At 34.4% G+C, this 8,727-nt stretch overlaps 2 protein-coding genes and 1 pseudogene across 2 annotated transcripts in view; 1 reads left to right on the top strand and 2 right to left on the bottom strand.

The window, feature by feature from the left end:
- The window catches only part of FAM227B (family with sequence similarity 227 member B), a 142,081-nt gene that overhangs the window by 76,281 nt on the left and 57,073 nt on the right, over positions 1-8,727 (top strand). The gene's annotated exons all lie outside the window — the stretch shown is intronic.
- The window catches only part of FGF7 (fibroblast growth factor 7), a 60,019-nt gene that overhangs the window by 44,242 nt on the left and 7,050 nt on the right, over positions 1-8,727 (bottom strand). The window lies entirely within an intron of this gene.
- Positions 6,364-6,482, bottom strand: LOC111736423 (annotated as a pseudogene).

Raw genomic sequence — 8,727 nt, 5'->3', positions numbered from 1 at the left:
TAATCTACTCCCAAGTGGTAAATAATATGTATTAATGTTTATACTAAAAAAACACTATTGTTATGTTAAACTAAGACTGATAAATCATGAATTAAGCCCACTGTTTCTGCCTTTTCTCTTCTCTAATTGACAATCTAGTTCATTTCATAAACCCCTATAGCAAAGAGTGGGTAGAGCAAAGTAATAGATATTAATTAACACGAGCTAATTTTTCTACTTGTGGGTAGTTCTAGTTAAAAAAAAAAAAAAGAACACTTTGGTAAGGAAAGTGCTTGATGTTTTAAATAAAATAAGTGTTTGATTAGTACCAGATGTTAACCATCAGGTCATTTTTGTAAATAATATAAGTAACTATTTTTTTATTAGTTACTGCTTCTGCATCCTTTTTCAATAGGTCCTTATTACCTATGGAATAAAGTACATGTTCCCTAAAGTGGAAAACAACTGTTTAAGAAATGAAACTTCACTGCAGTCTCATCTCTCCCTAACCCTTACCTTGAAATTGGTACTCCTGAAACACTAATTCTCATTCATACCTACTGATACACGACTCAGTTTTTCTGCTTGTACTATTTTCCAGGAAGAAATACCCTTTCTTCAGACTCCTATCCCCATTCCCTACTCCATTCTTAGACTGGCTCACTTCCACTAGCTCTTCAAGATGTAGTTCAAATATAACGTCCTTTAAGGGTCTTTTGCTCAGTCTCACCCTGGTTCTGAGACCTGCCCTTCACGATGGCCCCCTAACTTCCTGAACATATCTCATAACATACTACATTCTATTAAAATTGAGTCTTTGGTACTGGTCTGCCAAGTTGGCTGAAATTTTTCAAATACTGAGTTTTTACCATATTTAACTATGTATCCACAGTGCATAGTACACAAGATATGCTCAATCATTATTGCAATAAATAGTATTCTAGTTGCTGGAAAGACACAGTGCAATTTTCAGAATATAAACATTATAAGATATTAAAATATTGAAATAACCTGAAGTCAAACAGGCTGTAAAGAATACATATGCCTAGTTTTCTGAAAAACATTAAGAGAGATATGATTTACTGAAAATCGCACACACACAAATTCCTTAAAAAAATAGAATTCCAGCTATACTGTCTTTTTACTAAATTATCATTTTTTTTCTTTCTTTTGCCTCTTTATTTTAATTGGGCAAAGAGGATTAGAGATAAATTGAGAACATAGTAATTCTGAACAGAAGAAAGAACCAATTTGCCAGTAACTATTTTTTTAACTTATCCTTCAGAAGTACTTATTAGAACAAACTCTCTACTGTTTCTTTTATTTGTTTTTGTGTTTGTTCTATTTGGATTTTGTGGTCTTTAGGGAAGGAAACTATCTGGCTGTACTCATAAAACTGACTGACTTATTCTCTAAAATTGTATGTATGTATATATTCTATATTAATTGAGGACACTTACTAATGAACGGACGTATAAATATTTTTAATAAATATCAGAAATTTGTTTAAAATACAACCAAATTAATTTTGCAGCATTTTGCAAGTTTATTTTGCTTACAGCTCTTCAGCAATTTGTAAGCAAAATAAACTAAAGGTTTCTACGCCATCTCAGGGAAAGACAGATGGAGATGTGTACAAGGAAAGTCGGAGTAAAGTTTTTATTTAATAATAAGATAATGCGAAGTACTCATTAGTTAATATTACAGAGAAGAACATTTCAGCTGTTTATAGTCCTTCATATTTAAATTATCCCACTGCATGGTACAAGTTAATATGTGATATTTTAATAATACCCAAGACCGTATACTGATACATATGTGATAACTAAAATGATACTTTGGAGTAAGTCCCTCTTGAGTTCACATCCAAACTCCGACAGTTACTAGCTTTGAAATCCAGAGCAAGTTATTTAACTCTGTGAGTTAAACTTGCCCCATCTGCAAAATGAGCTTAACTCTGCCAACCTCATTAAGTGTTCTATGAAGATCAAATAAGATAATATATATATAAAGTGTTTACTGTGCCAGGCACACAGTAACCACTCAGTACATTTATCTCTTGTAGTAATTTTTCTTGTTATCTTAAAATAATATTCAATGTGTTTTCATTGTGGGAAAACAATGTTACTTAAAAATGCCTCACTTCTTCTCCTTTAAAATCTCTTAGTAACTTGCATTGGCCCTAAGGACACTAGAAAGTTTAAAGCAATATTCCAAACATGCTCTTTAATTATAACCATGTTAATCGCAGAGTAAACTCATCAGGCCTACCTTTCAATACCTACTCTTTGTAAGTTAACTGACCACCCAAATATTTCCAGGAAACAATTATTTCAGAGATTTTTGACATGATCATTTCAATCTTCAGCTAATTTTGAACACCAGTCTTTCTTAATTAAAATGAACAACACCTAAATAAGAGGCAAAACAGGCCTATGTATAATTTTAAAAGTAGAAAATGTACACTAGCAAACTTACCAAGCTGGCCAGTTTCCTGAGGATCTTTTCTTTCCTTCTGTGGCATAGACTAATAGAGTGATTGCAAACTTAGAGCGAATTATTTTGAGAATTAATTAGAATGGAATGAAGTGTCCAACTGCACCAATTTCAGTATTGGCATATGTATTTTCAAAGAATTGACATCTACTTACTTATCTGCTTATATTTAGTCACTCAATAAAAATGTTTCCAGTTATACATTGTGCCATGTTACATAGACTAAATTAAAAGATTTATGACAATAACAAAATGTATTTAAACATAGTGCAGCAATTGTAATAGTAACATTAATGCGAATACCTGATAAACTATTAAATAGTACTTGAAAACATAAATTTTAGGTTCAAGTACAACTTGTCCGCCATGATATATAGATTTACGTTTGTCTTTGGGGATGAATTATTATTCAATACCTGATCAACTTCAAGCCAGTTAGAAAATTTGAAGACCAAATTTAGTCAAAATTTTTTCAGTCTACAGCACCTTTATACTTCTACTAAACGGCCAACATTATTTTATAATGCATTATTGTACAGGAAGAAAGTTGAGCACAATTTCTCAGAAACAGAAACACCTCAAAGGATTGATCTAAGAGGGAACCTGACCTTATTGCCTACTTCATGATTTAGAGGGAGTAAAACTATGCCAGTTGCTTGACAATTGAGTGTCCTGGTTAAATAGCAGAAACAGATGACCTAATTTTAATGGTAGTAAAACTTGTCTTATCTTAAAGAATGTAGCAGACAGACAACCTCCATATTTTGTCCTTAAAGGCTAAACATATGCCTCAATACTGTTGTCTCATTTTTTAGAAACTATTGCAGAGTTTGGAGGAAATCCTCCATAAGGATAATGTAGCTTTTATAATGATTATTTGTGAACAGTTGACGTAAGCAGATTACAATTATGATCAAAGATTGAAAAGGAGTTAAAAAAAATGCAGTTATCCAGAAAAGCAATATTATTTCAATTTAATTTATATTTAATTTATTATTCCAATTTAAATAATGCCCTCAAAAAAGGTACCCTTTAAAAGAAATAGCCATTTTTAGCAAACAAATCAAAGTCTGAAAATTAATAAAGATCAAATGTTTTTCTCATGTTTGTAATAGAAAAGAAAGGTTTACCTTTGTGAGCTTAACATTGATACCTAGAAAGATATTAAATCACCTTCCACTTCCCAATCTTTTAATATGTCTTACTACAAATCATCTACAAAAAGTATTTCCTCTGCAGGTAATACATTTGTTCTCTCTCTTTCATTCTGCTTATCCTTCAAGTCATTTTTCTCCCAGAAAAGTTTCCATGCCCTCCTCCTCAAGCTGAGTTAGGTAACCCCCTAATGAGCTCTAAACTTTCCTCCTCTGACTGGTAGTTTACCCTCCACTCCCAAGTAAATCGTTATTTGTCTAAAAACATGGACTGTGGACTTACTAGTTACTTATTTTCCTATTTACTACTTACTGCTGTAGCCTCTGTCCGGCATAGGAAAGTATCAAAGACTATTGAATTAATAAAAGACTGAAAAAGAAGTCACCAACTTTTCAGTTTTGTATGATATCTTCATTATTCGAACAAACAGAGAGGAAACCGTCCACTGCCTGCAAGTGAACTCCCTATGAATACTGCCTCAGTATGAACCAGACTAACCAGAACTGTGGTCAGAAGTACAGTTGGAGACACCATAAGACACCAAAAGAGTATCCGAGGATCAGGCCACTAGCACTAGAACAAATTGAGAGTGTATTCACCAAGTTTTCACTTCTTCTCAGCTCTCTCCCTATACACATGTCCTCTCCCCCTGTCAGCACTGGTCACCAAGTCCAGAGTCAATCTTATATGTGCTGCTAATAAGTAGGTAAATCCCTACCCAAATTTATCAGCCCACTGCTTTTTTTTTTACTAGTATAGTTCATTTAATTCTTGAACTTTTCTTCTCTGTCTCTTTTGAATACAGATATTCCTTAAGCCAATATCAACTATGAATTTTTTCTGCACATAGTTTTTGATATACAGGGATTAGTTGACAGATAAGAACAAGAATGAGTGCGGAGAAGGGCCCTTCCCAAGATTTATCTTCACCGTGCCCTGCCAATCACCCTTCCAGTATCACCAGGGGTACCTGTACCTGTTAGATCATTGGCTTCTACAATAAAACTTATCCACTAGTCTCCTGAAATAACGTAGAAAACATTACGTCAGATGGGTTCTAGAGGCCGAGACTTTTTGTTTAATTATAGAGAATATGAGATGTACTTCTCTTTTATTCTTTTATTTCAGCAAGTATTTTAATTCTTATCCACCTTAAATTTTCATGATAATTTAGTAATCTATTACTTACCTATAATTAAATTAGATGGGTAACACTTAAGGGAGAAATATATTGCGTGATTGCCAATCAGTCTCCCTTCTTCCACCTCTTGCATTAGGCTAAGTGCTGCTTCCTCTCACTTTAGGGAATGGAGGGAAGAGTAAGACATGATGCTTGTATTTCCAAAACAGACATCGTAGTGGCATTTCCAAATGGAAAAAACCGTAAGACAAGTCAAGTGTGTTGAGTGTGGCTAGAAAGGCAATTCTGTTTGAAATCTCAAGTAAGTAACTTCTTCAAAATATATTCAGGTTAATTCATGAAATTTGCAGTTCTCCCTTCGGTTTATGCTAAATTTCATATTTCTAAATAGTTTTGGGACAGTAAATGAAACTCGTTTTTTATTGATATAATTGAAGTAATTTCAACTTTTGGTCAAGCAAAGTTTATTGTTTTCAAGTACATAAGAATTTTTCAATCATGTTGAAATTCTAAAACGCATTTAGGTTATTGCATGGGAAATGTTTTTGGTCAGTTTCTAGGTTGCCCAAATAATAGTTATTGGGCATCATTTCAAATTAGAATGATTCTATAAAGTTGCTCAGAACTCAGAAAGAGCTTGAAACTAGGCTTAAATCTCACTGCAAATCTCTGGATTTCAGCCCAGCACTCATACTCAAAATACTACCCTAATAGTCTACTCCAAAATCATATGCAGACTCCTGACTTTGGCCCAAATGTTTGGATCAAGGTCATTTTTAAAATATTGGTTCAGATCAATTTTATAGCCTTTTTATTTGGAACAAACAACCAAGTGGAAGCTTCATTTAGTTCTTCACTACACAATAGATAGATCCAATAGTTCTCAAATTACAAGTTAATAAAATTTAAATGTTTTACCAAATCAGGGTGAGACTGGGGAAGGTGAGGGGTTGTGTGCGCTCTGTTGTCAAATAAGTTTGGGAAACCATACACAATCTTCTCCTAGAGTTTCGCAATTCATATTAGTTAGTATAAGTTTAGAGAATTTCTTCAGTGAAAAACTTGTTTAACTTTATTTAACCTAATATTTCCCAATCAGTTAGCCACAGAACCCGTGCTGTAGGAAAGACTATCGATATCTTGAGGGACCCTAGGGTTCTAAGAAACAAAGTTCTGAATTGCTGCCTTAAAAAAAATTCTGAGGCTTATTTGATTCTGAATTTAATCTCAAATCATTTTCTCAACATTATCTACAATTACACCTAAAGTATTATAATAGCTTTTAACGGAACATGATAAATATGGTATTTAAGGATGTTGAAATATTCTTCATTTCTCTTGTCTTAAATCACAAAAATAAACTCAGTTTCAGAATTGCTCTGATAAATAAGCAAAGGCTATTACAGTTTTAGGCACAATTTTAACTAGTAGTTTCAAACCTCCTATTTGAGTAACATCTGCAATAATCTTACTGTCATTTCAAACCTTCTGTACACTATTTTGTTTTTGTTTTGATCTCAGAAATCCTCACACTATTATGTTACCAATCTATTGCATTCCATTATCTTTATTATTTATTTATTTATTTTTAACGCCTACAGCACCTGGTATTCCTAAGTGGTCTCCCATCCAAGCACCAACCAGGCCCAACCCTGCTTAGCTTCCGAGATCAGACGAGATCAGGCACGTTCAGGGTGGCATGGCCGTAGATTCCATTATCTTTTTATTTTTTAAGTGCATCAAAAAAGTTTGTATCTAAATTCACTCTAAACTTCAAGTGCAAAATTCATTACTTTTTATAGAAAGTGCTTTTTGCCTATTCTCTCTCGCCTTTTTCTCTCCTGCTTACAGACAGATATTTTCTCCCTATTTATTCTTAGCAAGACATTAGCTAATAGCTCTATCAAAGTACTTGTGTCCATGTCCACATTACATTCTTCTTCAGGGAACTGGACGGAAGGAACAACTGGAGACTCTCTAGAGCCTGTTCTGCCCAATATATATCAAACTTTTCCTTCTGAGAATGATGTCTGCCTAAAAGGCAAGTTTTACCTCTACATGGCTGTTGGATAATTCTCCTTTCCTTCCCTACTCCAATCCCTTTGTCTTTTCTATATTACTACGCAAACCCACTCAAGACTAGCTAAAAAACTTGAATGATGTTTTCTTTGTTAGTGAATTCAGTGTGGCTTCTCTACCTATGTCAGGTACAGATATAATGTTCAGTGACTCTTTAATGACTTTCAGAACCATGTGAAAGGCAGAGGATCTTCATTTTTCAAACTATTTTGCGTGTAGAAAGATTGGACATGAACTAGGACATTATGTGAAGTGAAATAAGCCTGACACAGAAAGACAAGTACTATGTTGATATCACTTATAGGAGAAATCTGAACTAGTCAAATTCATAGAAGCAGAGAGTACAATGGTGGTTGCTAGTGGTTGGAGGGAGGAGGAAACAGGGAGGCATTAGTCAAAGGGTACCAAGTTTCAGTTATGCAACGTGAATTAGTCCAAGAGATCTATTGTACATTGTAGTGCCTATAGCTTACGATATTGTACTGTACACATAAATATTTGCTAAGAGGATAAATTTTATGTTGTGTTCTTATCACAAAAATAATAATAGTTATTATAAATAAAAAAGGCAGGAAGAAACTTTTGGAAGGGATGGATACATTCATAGCATAAATTGGTGATGCTTTCACAGGTATATATCTCTAAATTCATCAAGTTGTATACATTAAATAAATACAGCTTTTTGTATGTCAATCATATCTCAATAAAGTGGCTTTAAAAAAAAAAAGAAAGATTAGATGAGATTTAGAAGAGGAAAGAATTCATGTGGAAGCCCCATTCATTTAGTGAGTTTTTTCTCCTTATTACTTAAATATACACGATTTCTGTCTTTTCTTCCATGTGCCATGTGTGAAATTAAAATGTAAAAAAAATCTTATATTTCAGTAGTGATGTAAAAGAAGTTACTGTGCCACCCAAAATTACTTGATACAGAGGAAGAAAGTTAGGATCCTTAGAAGAAAAAGAAAGCTTTGCCTTAATCCCAAACTTAAAGAGAATAAACCTCTAGCTTCATGTGCTTCTCACTAATCTGGGTAGACTCTCTTATCCCTTGGGTTTTCTAGACAGGAGATTGTCTCTCTCAATCACTGCCTTTGAATTCTATGGGGTGGCCATAGGAGTTGAGGGCATCTGGGTTCATAGTCATAACTGGCTCATTTGAGTTTCAAATAAGCTGACACTAATGCCTACCCCATAATCTAGGTCCCTTGCTGCAGCACCACTTGAAAGTGTCAGAAGAGATTCAGACCTGTCTGTCGTTCTGAGACTCTGGCACAGGACCTGTTTTTCCCTGCAATGAACTCACTCACCAAAGAAGCCTTCTTATACAGCAGTTTCAGAGCTGTCATCACATGCATTTCCAGGCCAGTTCACCAAATGTCGAAACCACAGATTTGTCAGAGAGGTCAAATGGACCCAGAGCTTCCTCAATGGATAATTCAGAGATTCGTTCCTGATAATTCCATTTCAAAATCTTGAAGGATATGTTAAGTCTGGAGCCCTCAGAGGGTTCCAAAACATTCCTGGGACACCTGAGAAGATTCGGGCTGAATTAGAACCATTAGTCCCATTAATTAGTGGTTTTCGACCTTTCCTGCATAGTAAACTCACTAGCGAGCTTTAACAAACACTGGTGCCTGGGTCCTCCCCGCCTTCTAGAGATTCCGATTTAATTGAGCTGGGGTTTCCCCAGTAATCTAATGTGATCTTCTTAATCCAGTGGTTCTCAGCTTGGGTGACATGTCAGAATTATCTAGGGACCTTTTAAAATTCTTGATGCCTAGGACACACTCCAAATCAATTTAATGAGAATCTTTGTGAGTGAGACCTGGTATCAGTATTTTCTTAAAGTTCCCCAGCTGGTTACAATATTGAGT

Source organism: Pteropus vampyrus, unplaced genomic scaffold (assembly GCF_000151845.1).
Source record: "Pteropus vampyrus isolate Shadow unplaced genomic scaffold, Pvam_2.0 Scaffold19, whole genome shotgun sequence".
In the NCBI taxonomy this organism is placed as follows: domain Eukaryota; kingdom Metazoa; phylum Chordata; class Mammalia; order Chiroptera; family Pteropodidae; genus Pteropus; species Pteropus vampyrus.
The sequence above is the reverse complement of the archived record's forward strand: the minus strand, read 5'-3'. Positions and strand labels throughout refer to the sequence as shown.